This window comes from Lycium ferocissimum, chromosome 5 (assembly GCF_029784015.1).
Source record: "Lycium ferocissimum isolate CSIRO_LF1 chromosome 5, AGI_CSIRO_Lferr_CH_V1, whole genome shotgun sequence".
In the NCBI taxonomy this organism is placed as follows: domain Eukaryota; kingdom Viridiplantae; phylum Streptophyta; class Magnoliopsida; order Solanales; family Solanaceae; genus Lycium; species Lycium ferocissimum.
The window spans coordinates 57,967,299-57,982,541 of NC_081346.1; positions in this window are offsets into that span (position 1 = coordinate 57,967,299).

Consider the following 15,243-nt stretch of genomic DNA (forward strand, 5'->3'; position numbering starts at 1 on the left):
TGTCACTAATCTCTATACATTTAGGGGCCGAAACATTTTTTTGTATATAAAGGTAGTCTTTAGTGACGAAATTATATTATTTGTTCTACAAAATACATATAGCTTTGAGACAATTGGTATAATCACTTTGAACAAACTAAATAGTTAGTGACAAGATAGTTTTGTGGGTATTAGTAGCCTCTTTAGTGACAAAACACACTATCAACTACGAAAATCTATCCTTTTATGACGAATATGTTCGTACAAATACTATGCATTTGGGGACGAAAGGAAGATTTCGTAGTTAATAAACTTTATTTAGTGATGAAACATTAAGTTGTCTTTGTATACTTTTAGCGACCCTCTTTTAGGGACGAATGATTGACGAAATTTTTTTCGTCACACAAGATTTTTGGTGACGAAATATGACTTATAAGTGACGAAATTATTTGTCCCTGATAATCGAATTTGTTGTAGTGGCAGAACGGTTAGATGATACGTGGCCTGCTCCATAACTGATTTATCCGAACCTATATTGAGTGTGCTCTTTAGGCTCGGATTCTCCGTGTCCGGTAAAATACCCTCTGTAACACCCTGCATCTTGGAACTAAGTTTAGACTCATAGCATTAGAGTTTTAGCGGAAAAACTGAAGGTTCGAACGTTTTGCGAAAATGGTTGATACACCTACTTCGGGCAGCGATAACTCCTTGATCAGTTTGAAATTTGGGAAAGTACCCTTAATGAAAGTTATAGTATGTAGAAATACCTTTCTAACGATATAAGGACCAAGCCAATCAGAGATCGGATCAAGGAGATATGATCATCTCAATATGGCTAATAGTAAAGCAACTTGAAATCCTATAGAATCGGCTAAGTTTTCGATGTGTCTGACTTCCAGTCAAATTTTACAAATCCGTTGGGAATTTGAGGAACCTTCCTTGATGAAAGTTGTAGCCCTTTGAAATATCTTTCCAACGGTATATTATGGGTCTTGAACAGAGTTATGTACGAGAAGTTATACCCATTTTTACCGAACACTGTGCAAACCGACACCCGTCGCTTCTCGGGCGCGTGAGGGCGCGTGAGAGAGAGCGCGATGGCCCGCTTCGCGGAGAGATCGCGTAACTCTGAGTTTTTAGCTTCAGAATGTTTCCGATGCCCGCATCGTGGAACCATGTGAAACGGGTCAGTTTCGGGTCAAAAGGTCGGGTTTACGCGTTTTAAGTTATATTTAAGATTTGGGGTCTATTTCCAAAGACCCCATCCACGAAAAATTAACCTAAAGTCAAGAAGAACAATTCCCAAGCCTCAAGAACCCTACAAGGTAAGTTTTATCATGATTCTAGGGTGAATTTAAGTCCCTAATCCCTTTCTAACTTGAGTAAACTCTTCTAATCCATAGAGTTAGGATTGGAACATTTTTGTTGGATGTGGAAACCTAGAGCCCGAATTCAAGAGGATTAGACTTCAAAAAGGTAATGTTTCTACTCTCTAATCATGTATAGTTGTGAATTGATGAGTTCTTGGGAGAATAGTAAATGGGTTTGATAAAGAGGATTATATAAACTATGCTAGAGTTTTGGATTGTTGACTTGAGATTGTTATAATGATATGGGTGATGGAGAATGATGTTAATTACATCTAATTGAGATTGTAGAATCACCTAGAAGTAATAGAATGGGAATTGGGTGAAGAAACACCATTAATGGAGATTGTGGAGCTTTATGCCCACTAAGTGTTTGATAAAATGCTTAGATAACCAAAGCATGAATGTTATTGCTAATATAGAATCCCTTTGGCTTGTATTGATATAGATCAAAGTTGAAAGGGGCGACGAACATTGTATTTCGCTCAAAGGCTGGAATTAAGGTATGTGAGGCTAACTATCTACGTTAGGGAATGTTCATGATTCTCCCTACGCCTCATTCTTCATACTTGTCAGTAATTTGACTCAGAATACAGTTTAGCCCTGGTTTTATGATATGTTGTAGAAGCTGTTATCTTCTAGGGTTGCGATTCACCGAATTCGTTCATGGTTATCAATTTTAATATCATGAACTCAAAGACGTAATATTTATAGACTTATGTATTGTTACCACATGAGTCTCGGTCTAGAAATTCGAAGATGCTCGAAACGATCGGTGTTTTCAATTGATCAAACATGTCTATTTCGATTCGAAGATTGTTCATTGTTGTTGTGGTCTCGGCCCTTATTAATTAACCATAATTATACATATGTGATTTTGCCGGAAGGCACAAAGACACGATCTTGTGTATACGTATACATGGCCGAGGGCGACCGACGCACTTACTAGGCGAGGCCATAGCGTGCATTTATTATTGGGCCGAGGCCCCACATATACAAACACGGATAATACGGATGATTCGATATAGAGTGAGTATTCATATCTCTACTTCCTTGCTATTACGATTCTGATTTATCGGTTTCGAGTTTCGGTATTTATTTGCTTCGGTTTGCTTATACCATGCATAATTCAAATGTCTTTGATGTCCCGTTTTATTGTTGGGGCTCAACATCTAGCGATGCGAGCAACGATATACGGGTTGACGACTCGGCTATTTAGAGTGCACGTATCGGTATTGGTGAGCCCAAATTCCGGGCGTTGTCGGTCATCCGGTGATTCGGTTTATAGATGACTCATTATTCAAGACTCTTAGAGGCTTCATAGACACGATTCGAACTTGGTCGGCTATTTATTATGTTAGCCTTGTTGGCAGTCGTTCAGTTGTTTGGTTTAGCCATGTTGGCTACTTTCAGATATGTTCAGATTGTCTAAGTATTTCCGCATTATGATATTTCAGTGAGACTTTTAGTTAATCAGCATGTGTTAGTTTTATTTTATAAATTAGTTATGTTTTGATATCACATGTTGATTCAGCCAGCCAGTTGGTTCGCTCGGCTTTCGGTCACATGCGGTGCACCGGGTGCGTGTTCGTCCGGAGCCCGGGTTCGGGCGTGACAAAGCTCGGTATCGAGCCTAGGTTCGAAGTGTCTTGGGAGTCTATGAAGCGTGTCCGGTGAGGTCTCTTTTATATGTGTGAGGGCCCCCACACATATAAACGATTGACCACCAAGACATTCCAGATTGTCTCGCTTCTTTCATACTTTAAATCGTGCGGTTGAGCATTACTCTTAGGATTTCTTTCTAATTCGTGCAAGTACGTATTTTTAAAAATGCCTTATAAGAGAAAGTACAACAAGAGAACACAACTAATTCAAAGAAGTCGCATTTGAAGCAGCTCTCACGAAGAGACTGTTCCGACTCAAAGGGGGGTCCCACGACTCCTACGTGACTACACCTCCTAACACTTCGGACATGGATATGAGAGGAGCCATCCGGCTTATACTCGGATCGTTGCCAACCGAGGCACGGCGACAAGAATGAATGGTGCTAGTAGTGGGTCAAATGGTTCTAGGACTCGGAGTTTTTGCGGATGAAGCCGCCGAGTGTTCACGGGGGTCAAAGAAGGAGGAAGAACCCCGGATTTCATTGATGGACTCGGAAAAAATATTTCGTGTGACGCATGCCACCGATACGGAGGGCGAGAACTCGGAGCTTTCTCTGCAAGATGTGGCCCATATTTGGTATGAGACACGGGGAGCAGGTCCGAGGGGAGGATGCACCTTCGCTACTTGGGACGAATTTGCGAGACGCTTTTATTGAACATTTCATGCCAATTGAGGTTAGAGAAGCCAAGGCTACGAGTTTGAGAATCTAAGGCGGAAGGACACTTGGCCGTTCGAGATTATTATCTCAAGTTCGTGTCATTGTCCGGACATGCTCCTCATGGTTCTGATATAGAGCCGTGGTTAGAAGATTTGTACTTGGGCTTAAACCCGAGTTGGGGTAAGGATGCCAATACGGTGCTCGGTAATGACAAGATGACTATTTTCAAGATACCGGCATTCGTCCAAGGTAACGAGACTAGGTCAAGGAAGAAGAAACCATGAAGCGGGAAGATAGGAATTTAGTAAGAAGGCTAAGTCTACGGGGAAATTTAGTCGGGGAGGAGAAACCGCCCATCCTTCAAGAATGGGTCATCGGGACCTGCTCGTGAGATAATAGTGTCCCATTTCGGATGTCAAAGTTTATGAAGAGTCAAAATTTTGAAGCGGCTACATATCCTTCTTGCAGCAAGTGTGGAAGAAAACACCCGGGGTATGCCGTTCGGGCACGGATGGTTGTTTCGGGTGCGGTCGGTGGGCCACTATCCGAAGGATTGCCCATCCGAATAACACGGATCTTGGGGGTAATGTAGCTCACTCCACGAATTAGAGCGGTCCCTTAAAATAATCAGGCCCAGCAGGGGAACAATGCAGCTAGGTTCGGAAACACAAGCGGTGGGCAAAACCGTTTGTATGCATTGACAGGCCGTCAGGATACAGAAGCTCGTACAGATGTTGTCACAGGTACACTCACAGTTTTCACTGTTGAAGTATATGCCCTTATTGACCCAGGATCCACCTTACCTTATGAAACCCCTTATGTTGCTAAGAAATTTGGTATTGAACTTGAAAAGTTGCATGAACCTTTCGAAGTACCCACACCGGTTGGGGAATCAGTTATAGCTATCCGTATCTATAGGGGTTGTCCTAAGATTTACAATGTCAGCAGAGTCAAGCCATTAGGATAGAGTATGCCAGTTATGAATACAGTAGCAACCCGTTCATGTAAGTAAATTTAGTTCTTCCCCATGAGAAATTGCTCGGATGGGAGTCGAAAGATTCATCAATGTTGTAGAGTACAAAGGAATTACAGAAGATAAGAAATGTTAACTGGATCCCATCAAAAGAGAAGAATTTGTAAGTATAAGATGTTAGCCTTGGTCTAAGGGGGAGATGCATAAATCGCCAGTAAGTCCAGTGAAGTAATTGAAGACCCGGAGGGTTATTATGAGATATGAATAATCTTAGTTCAGTCTCCATGTTTCATGTCATGTTTCCTTCACGTTCATGTAGTCAAGCTATGTCCTCCGGCCATATTGTTAACCATGACCCATCATTCGAGGACGAATGATCCCAAGGGGGAGATATTCTAACACCCTGCATCTTGGAACTAAGTTTAGACTCATAGCATTAGAGTTTTAGCGGAAAAACTGAAGGTTCGAACGTTTTGCGAAAATGGTTGATACACCTACTTCGGGCAGCGATAACTCCTTAATCAGTTTGAAATTTGGGAAAGTACCCTTAATGAAAGTTATAGTATGTAGAAATACCTTTCTAACGATATAAGGACCAAGCCAATCAGAGATCGGATCAAGGAGATATGATCATCTCAATATGGCTAATAGTAAAAATTTGAAATCATAGAATCGGCTAAGTTTTCGATGCGTCTGACTTCCAGTCAGATTTCGTGCAAATCCGTTGGGAATTTGAGGAACCTTCCTTGATGAAAGTTGTAGCCCTTTGAAATAGATTTCCAACGGTATATTATGGGTCTTGAACAGAGTTATGTACGAGAAGTTATGCACATTTTACCGAACACTGTGCAAAACCGACACCCGTCGCTTCTCGGCGCGCGTGAGGGCTCGTGCGATAGCGCGCGATGGCCCCACTTCGCGGAGAGATCGCGTAACTCTGAGTTTTTAGCTTCAGAATGTTGCGCGATGCACCCGCATCGCGGAACCATCGCGAAACGGCCGGGTTTCGGGTCAAAAGGTCGGGTTTACGCGTTTTAAGTTATATTTAAGATTTGGGGTCTATTTCCCCAGCACCCCATCCACGAAAAATTAACCTAAAGTCAAGAAGAACAAGTCCCAAGCCTCAAGAACCCTACAAGGTAAGTTTTATCATGATTCTAGGGTGAATTTAAGTCCTAATCCCTTTCTAACTTGAGTAAACTCTTAATCCATAGAGTTAGGATTGGAACATTTTTGTTGGATGTGGAAACCCTAGAGCCCGAATTCAAGAGGATTGGACTTCAAAAGGTAATGTTTCTACTCTCTAATCATGTATAGTTGTGAATTGATGAGTTCTTTGGGAGAATAGTAAATGGGTTTGATAAAGAGGATTATATAAACTATGCTAGAGTTTTGGATTATTGACTTGAGATTGTTATAATGATATGGGTGATGGAGAATGATGTTAATTACATCTAATTGAGATTGTAGAATCACCTAGAAGTAATAGAATGGGAATTGGGTGAAGAAACACCATTAATGGAGATTGTGGAGCTTTATGCCCACTATCGAACCTGCTACCAATCTCGGGGATAAAACAAAAGTATCTTTCCAGCAGACGGCCAAAGACATAATACCCTCGAAGCCCAATTTTAACCACGAACTCATCGTCGAAAAAGCCGTGCAGACTTCTGATCAGGGTTACGATATGAGACGTTACCCCTCATCGATCAAAGAAGAGCGTCTTTCTCTAGTTTGGGCCGAGTGTGGTTGGGACAACAGCCTCATACAAATTTTTGCTCCGGTGATGATGAATCGGTCACCGATTTCAAAAAAGGATTTCTATACATTTACAAGTATCCGTTTACTCTCAAGCTTAACCCTCTGATTGATCCGGTCATTCTTGAAATGTGCCGAACGTATAACGTGTGCCTCGCCCAGATTGGCTCGAATATCTGGAGGATCGTGGCACCCCGTCTTTTAGCGAATAACGTCAACAAAGATTTTACGTTGGCCTACTTCATTCGGTTATATTGCCCGAGGATCTTCCGCAGGGGTGTGATAAAGGTCTCGAAACGAGGCAAAAATCCAATTCTTTCCAGCGTTGATGAGGATAGGGACCGAGGCTGGCTCGAGCATTTTGTCCGGGTTAGTACCGTGGATATTATACCGGCCGAATATATGCCTTTTCCTGAAAAATGGAATGACAAACGTAAGCTTCTTGGATTTGCCTCCTTCACGTATCTTCGAGCATCCCTTCTTCTCTCTTTCTTTTATTTTTTTTAACTTTTCCAATATTACAGCCGAAGCATGGATTCCTAATGCAATTCTGGGCTTTGCAGATTGGATTGAAGAAATCATCGGCCAACACTTGCATGAAGACCGAACATGGGCAGACTTATCTCGTGATCGATGGATTGCGCAGAACTACGGTATCCTTTCCTTTCCTTTAATCCTTGTCACACCTTTTTCTATTCCAATTTACCTGCATTTAATCTTCCGATACCCAGGTTTGGGCAAAGGTTCTGTGACCCCACGACCCGCACCAGCGGATGAGCCCGCAACACCAGGCTCAAATTTTGACATGTCAGGGTCAGCTCGGCTTATTGCTGCGGCTGAAAAGAAAAGGAGAAAACCCTCGACCAAGGGCCAGAAGAAAAAGAAAAGGTCGAGGGATGATGTTCAGGGCCTGAGGGATGAACCCGAGGCTGATTTTTTGATCGCAAGTGTATCGAGACCTTCCGTTGCCATAGCTACCGAGGTCGAGACAGCTTCGGTGGAGGTTCCGACCCCAATCACAGGTGGGGAAGCTGAGGTTCCTTTCCCTCCAATATCCGAATATATCCAAGCTCCGATTCCACTAAGGTCAGTTGATTTTATTGATATTACAGGTGACACTTCACCCGAGGTGGTACCTTTGGTAAAAAAGCCTAGAAGGGCCGGCCCAACTTCAGGGGCCGAGACGGCTCAAAGGGTTGAAACGACTCGAGGGGTCGAAACAACAACGGCTACTGACCTGCCTCCAAAGCGTCAAACCGGCTCTATGCGGCTGAGGTACGCCAACGCGGATTCGACCGACTTTCTCCTCCTGGCTTCGGCCGAAACAGGAGAACCTTGATGATATGTTTTCCAATACCTCGCTGCTACAGGCGGAAGCCTCGGGGTTCGACCATCTCGGTATTTCTCGACAGCAACGAGGATTGCCAAATCGGTCTCTGATTCGGAGTTCGAGATCTAGACTTGTAGATATTTTCTAGCCCGAGTGTGTGAGCAAGGAGGATAAGGTCGACCATGGTCACCGTCCGGGCTAACGACTTTTTATCTCGCCCCTTGGGGGTTGCCAGTTATCTAAGACCTCTTGTTTCAGATTCAGACAAAGGGAAAATAGAAGGACTCTCGTGGCAATGTCTTATGAATGAGGGCATGCATGCAGGCAATCGGGTAAGCATTCTTTCGTATCTTTAAAGCATCTGATGTATGATTCTTTATCTTCGTTTGTTGATTCTTTATCTTCATTGATTTCACTTTTGCAGAGCATGGTGCTTGTGAATGAAGGCTTCGTCCGAGCCCAGCACTTGATAGGCGACTTACGGGCCCAGCTAGATGCTCAAGGCCGAGAGACCGAGAAGTTTAAACTTCTCTTGCAAAAAAAAGAGGATATACTGAGCCGGGTCACTGCTCCCCCTAATCTCCAATCCGAGCTTGAAGCAGCAAAAAGGGAGAATCTCCTTTTAAATACTGAACTCGATGACGTAGTCGAAAAGAATAAGCTCTTGGACGGGGATAACAAAAATCCCAGCCGAGAGAATGCCGATTTTTCCACCAAACTTGGTGAGTTTGAAGCTACTATCACCCAACTAAGGGAAGGGCTTGATTCCGTTAAAAGCGAGGCTGTGAAAACGGAGGAGAGATTCAGGCAGCTCGAAGCTGAGAGATCCGCAGAAAAACATAAGTTAAAGATAATCGAAGAAAAGGCCGAGACACGAGCCCGGCTGAATGACGAGCTCAAAGAAAAGCTCGAGGCCGTTATTCTAGCCAATGATGCTCTTCAGGCCGCTAGCATCTTCCAACGAGGTTCGGGTCATTCTGAGTGACATGAAGTCCGAAATGGAGGAGAAATTGAAGAAACCTCAAGCCAACCTGGCGGAAGCTTGTAAAGACATCGAGGCCACAGAGGCTCGTTCTACCCTTTTAGTTGAACATGAGAAGTGAAAATCCCGGAGGATGACACTCGAGCAGGTTCAACGGGGTATGGAAGAGATTCTGGCTCATATACTTGATGCAAAGATGATCGAGGATAGGGCTAAGAAAGCTCTCGAGGACAGCTCCGAATATGACTCTAAAGAGACTGTTTCTAAGAACTCGGGTTCTTCTCAGACGGAGTAAAATAGGGCCTGCATGAGTTTTTTTTTTTTTTTTGTTTTGATCTATGAAAATCATAAGGGTAAAGCTTTGGCCTGTTAGGCTATATATGAAATCCATAGTTCCTTTTGCCAGTATTTTCTTCGATCTTTGGGTCGAGCACATTTTATGATATTGCTTTTAATGTTTGCTTCGTAAAGAATGGCTGAGGTTCGACCCTATGCCTTTTAACCATTTCTCTTAGAAAACCGAGCCAACCTTAACTTATTAGTTGTGGGCTTTATTTTGTTCGTTTTTATTTTGACCGAACTTATAGATGGCTTACCTGCGGGGCCTTTTTATGCTTTGTGAATTCAGATGTCTCCGAATCACCTTGGGCATTTAAGTCGAGGTCTTTAATTATTTGACCTTCTTCATTATTTGAGTTTAGTGAATTAGGTTCAGCTAACTATAACCTTTGTTCCTTCGTCAATTTTATGACGATAGTCCCCAGTCAAGGGTTAAAAAAGAATTGGGCTCGGTTAACGGTAACCTTTGTGCCTTTATCGATTTTATGACGACAATCCCCAGTCGAGGGTTATATTAATAAAAGAACGTATTTAAGACATACTTTTCAAAAGTATTTCTCTTCATATCTCAAATGTTTATCTCATACAAAACTAAGAATTTCATCCGATCCCTTCTACTCTTGCCGTAGTAACACTACCTGGGCACGATTCGTTCGATTCTTTAGCTCTTACATTGAAACCTAATACAGAAGGTTCAGGTAACTATAAAAAAAAAACAAAAATTGTTTTGATCTTGACTCCGTTTCTTATTTTGCTTCGATGAGCTCTTCTTCGGTCTTGGTGGGGGTATAGTAGTCCCCTAGTGTTTGTCCATGAAGTATGAGTGGGGAAACACTATTCAAAAAATGATGCTGCTCATTATCGAGTCCCAGTACTTAGCTGGTCTTCGAACTTATGGGCATTTAGCCTCGTCTTCTTAGGGTAACACATTGTACTTGTTGCCTCGTTAAAAACCTTACCGGAAAACCCACTTCGGGACAAAATCGAGCTAAGGAAAAGAGTGCAACACGTGTTTTCAGAACTAATTCTAACACCTTCGTAATTTATTAGATCTTTGTAAAAAATATAGGTGAGAATTTTTAGAATAATCAAAAGGGTTAGCGGGTCATACCTTAGCAATAGTATTTCTTCAGGTGTGCCACATTCCAGTTGTTGTGCAGCTGTTGGCCATCTTCGGTTTCCTACTGATACGATCCTTTGCCGCTTATTCTCATTACCGGATACGGCCCTTCCCAGTTCGGCCCCGACTTTCCATCATCGGGGTTCTTAGTGTGTAGGGTAATCTTCCGAAGCACGAAGTCCCCAACTTGGAAATGTTGAAGGTTTGTCCTTCGATTGTAGTATCTTTCCATTCTCTGCTTTTGAGCTGCTAAACGGACCAGCGCATTCTCGCGTAGTTCGTCCGTTAAGTTAAGCTTTACGGCCATAGCCTCTCCGTTTGACTCATTTGTGACATATCGAAACCTTAGACTTAGCTCACCAACTTCTACGGGGATTTAAGCCCGGCCCCATAGACCAGGGAAAATGGCGTTTCTCTCACACTTGATTTTGATGTCGTTTTGTAGGCCCATAATACCTCCGGTAACACTTCCTTCCATTTGTGTTTTGATGTTTCTAATCGTTTTCTTAGATTTTGAATTATAGTTTTGTTCGTTGATTTCGCCTATCTGTTTGCACTTGGGTAATACGGAGTTAACATAATCTTTTTGATCTTCAACCCTTCGAGGAAGTTATTAACTATATTGCCAATGAACTGTTAACCTTTATCGCAAGTTATCTCGGCTAAGATGCCGAACCGACAAACGATGTAGTCCCATATGAAGTTAATAACCTCCTTCTCTCTAACTTTCTCAAAAGCCTGCGCTTTAACCTATTTTGAAAAGTAATCACTCATAAATAAGATAAAACGAGCTTTACCTGGGGTCCATGGTAAAGGGCCGATGATATCCATTCCCCATTTCATAAACGGCCAAGGGGACAGGACCGGGTAAAGTAACTCCCCTGGTTGGTGTATCATTGGCGCATGCTTTTGGCACCCATCACATCTATGGATGAATCCTTTCGCGTCTTCTTCCATTTGTTTCCAGTAATGCACTGCTCGGATAATCTTTCGAACCAAGGCTTCGGCACCAGAGTGGTTGCACAGGTTCCTTCGTGGACTTCTCTCATCACATCCGTTTCTCTAGGTCCTAATCACTTAGCCAAACTTCCGTAGAAAGACCGGCGATATAATTGATTGTCTACCAAGCAGAATCGGGCCGCTTTGGTTCGAAGAGACCTCGATTCTTTTGGGAGTTTTCCATCACGCAAGTAGTCGATGTATTTGTTGCGCCAATCCCTTGTCAGACCCATTGCATTTATCTCGGTGTGACCATTTTCCCTTTGTCGAGTTCATCAATTGGACGACCGTGCTAGAATTGAACTCCTCTGGCTTTAACCGATGAGCCTAAGTTGGCCAATGCATCCGCCTTATTGTTCTGCTCCCTCAGTATGTGTTGCATGGTCCATTCTTTAAACTGATGAAATATTACTTGAGTTTTTTCCAAGTACCTTTGCATTCGCTCATCCTTGACCTCGAAGGCGCCATGGACTTGGTTCACGACCAGAAGGAAGTCGCACTTTGCTTCTATCACTTCGGCCCCTAAAGTTCGAGCCAATTCCAAACCTGCAATCATAGCCTCATACTCGGCTTCATTGTTAGTTAATTTCATGGTCCTGATTGATTTTCAAATAGCGTCACCTGCGGGGGCCTTTAGAACAATGCCCAACCCGGTCCCCTTTAGGTTTGATGCCCCGTCTGTATATAGGGTCCATGTTACACCTCAAATTTTTTTTCGTTAATGCACAGCGAATAGACTAACGAAGAGCACGAAGTATACGGTATTTCAATAAGTAAGGAATGACATTTGATGACCCTAATTGAGATTTCAAAGACATTCGAGGTAAGAGAAGAAAGTTTGCCAAGGAAGGCAAGGTATACGTTATGTATCGGGAAAGATTTACGAGCAACACGTTAATGATGACTTAGTGATGTTTTGTAGAAGAGTTATAACATCCCTTAGATAGTTAATGAGGTGTTAAACAAGTGTTAAGAAGGTTCCCTGAGGATTGAAGATCAAACGAACGACGGAGATCATTTCAGGAAAAATGGAGTTATACGACCGACTTATACGGTCCGTATCCGTATAACACCCAAAGAGAGATGGTGTTTGCCGATGGTGAACCATGACCACTTATACGGGCCGTACAATGTTATACGGACCGTATAAGTGTCCGTGGAAGTCCCGACGGGCTGAGTTAAGTTCAAGTACTTAAATGTGATCCCACTTCACTCATTTCATTTTCCACACTTCTCCATCTCTCTCAAGGTTTCTAGAGAGTTCCACACCCTTCTTCCACAAGAATTTAAGAGATATTAATGATCAACTTCATCAAACCAAGAGAATCAAGTGTAAGAAACTCATTAAAGCTCATCCAAGACAAGAAATCCAAGTGGAGGTGGAACTAGGGTTTTGCTCAAGTGAAGTGTTTCCACTCAAGGTCCATTCCCACATCATCTAAGGTAAGTTTTATGGTATTTCCATGATTGTTTAAGGTATTGAGAGGTTGAAAGACTTGGATTGTAGAAGGAGATAGAAAATGGGTCTTAAATGTGAGAATAGTGACATTTTTGAGTAGTAGCTTGGATTGAGTCATGAATCTTGATATGTTGTGATTATGATTATGTTATGAATGACATTAAGAACATGGGATAAACATTGTATATGGGTGAACGTAATAGCGTGCTATGACCATGGATATGGATGATTTGAAGTGAATTGAGAAATATGGATAATATAGGTGGACAAAGACTATTGTTATGATGTTGTGAATGTTATTATATATGTTTGGGAGTTGATATATGATATGGAGGAAGTCGTATAAATAAAGGAGATGCTGTCCAATTTTCTCTAGCTTTAGTCAAGTATGCTAAGCTATCGATTTTCTAATGTTAGTATAACTCTAATGAAGGTAGAAACGTGAGCATTGAAGGAGAATGTTCAAGCGATAGAATAGTTGAACGAAAAGGTATGTAAGGCTAACCCTTCTTTCAATAAGGCATGGTTCTTTGGCTATACACCTATTCTTTCATGATCCTATGATGTCCTCCAAATGATTCTATCTTTAAAAGCTACTAAGCTCATGATTCTCGATATGTTACGATTGCACAAAATCCCTTATATGATGAGTAATCCCCTAGGGATAGATGTAATGAACGACGATAGTAATGATGCTAAAGATGCTTATGAGCTTTTATGTATATGTGTCTATGGATGACTATTACGAAACCCCGAGCTTATATATATATATATATATATATATATATATATATATATATATATATATATATATATATATATATGCGCGCGCGCCACCGCGATTGGGTACGGATAACCACGAGCCTTGGTAGGCTGTGTATGTATAACCTAAGCCTTGGTGGGGCCAGGTATGTGAAACACCGAACCTTCATGGTCGGGTATGCTATGTATATGATATGGATATGTATACGATATGAATATGGATATGAAATGTAAATGAGTACGGATATGAATACGAATACGGGTATGGATGTATGTACACAATCACGCATTAGAAATGGAAGGTCCCTATGAAAAGCAAGTAAGTGTTTATGACGATGATTCTACTACCTCCCATCTTACGCTATCTCTTATGTTGTCTATTGTGCTTTTATAATGATGTTGATCATGCTTTACATACTCAGTACATTCTTCGTACTGACGTCCTTTTGTTTGTGGACGCTGCGTCATGCCATGGTGGCCGGGGAAGAAACGGGCTTGATCCATAGCTTTATCACTCAGGGACTACATAGCGGAGCTCCATTTCATTCGGAGCTACAGCATTTGGTATTTATTCTTTTGTGTATATATTTATGGGCACGGCGAGGTCCTGTCCCGCCTATATGATATGACATACTCTCCTTAGAGGCTCGTAGACATGTGTATATGGTTAGATGTATTTGGCCTTGTCGGCCCATGTTTTGGATATCATTTTGTTAGCCTCGTCGGCTTATGTACATTCATATGGGCATTGTTATTGATGGTGATATATAGGTAATGTCGCCTAATGGGATTAGTATGAATAATGGATGGAAAGCATGATTTAGCTATGTGGCTCACCTAGATGTAAATGTGAAAGTATGGTAATAGGTGCCCGGGTGGGTTAGCACCGGGTGCCCGTCACGGCCTCTCGGGTTGGGTCGTGACAGTCTAGATACCCGAAACCTTTCCCGAAGTTAATAAGAGCTCTTTCTCTGCCTCGAGAATCATGGCGAGGGTAAAGTCTGCTATGAAATCAACTAAGATTTGAGATTTAATAGCCATTCTAGGCTTATACTTGATATCATAACCGCTGATTTCTACAACCCATTTGGTCAATCTACCCGATTGTTCCAGCTTATGCATGACATTTTTCAACGGGTAAGTAGTTACTACACATATGGGGTGGCATTGAAAATAAGGCTTCAACTTTCTTGAAGCACTCACAAGTGCCAAAAATAACTTTTCGAGGTGCGGATAACGTGTCTCCGCATCTCCTAATGTCCTACTTGCATAATAGATTGGGAATTGCATACCTCCTTCTTCTCGGACCAAAACACCGCTTACCGCAACCTCGGATACCGCTAGATATAAGAACAGTTGTTCATCTGCCTTCGGCGTGTGCAGCAAGGGCGGGCTCGACAGGTACCGCTTCAAGTCTTGCAAGGCCTTTTGATATTCCGGTGTCCGAACGAAGTCATTCTTCTTCCTCAGCAGAGAGAAGAAACGGTGAGTTTTATCTGATGAACTCGAGATGAGACGGCTCAGAGCTGCTATCCTTCTGGTCAGCCTTTGTACTGTCTTTACATTCACTACCTCGATGTCCTCAATGGCCGTGATTTTGTCTGGGTTAATTTCAATTCCTCGATTTGATACCATAAAGCCCAAAAATTTGCCGGATCGTACTCCGAAGGCACACTTCTCCGGGTTCAGCTTCATGTTGTATTTGCAAAGTACATCGAAGGTATCCTGCAAATGTTTTAAATGGTCCTCTGTTTCCAGGGACTTGACTAACATATCATCAATGTAAACCTTCATTGTTTTATGTATTTGTTCTTCAAACATTCGGTTAACTAGGCATTGATAAGTTGCTCCG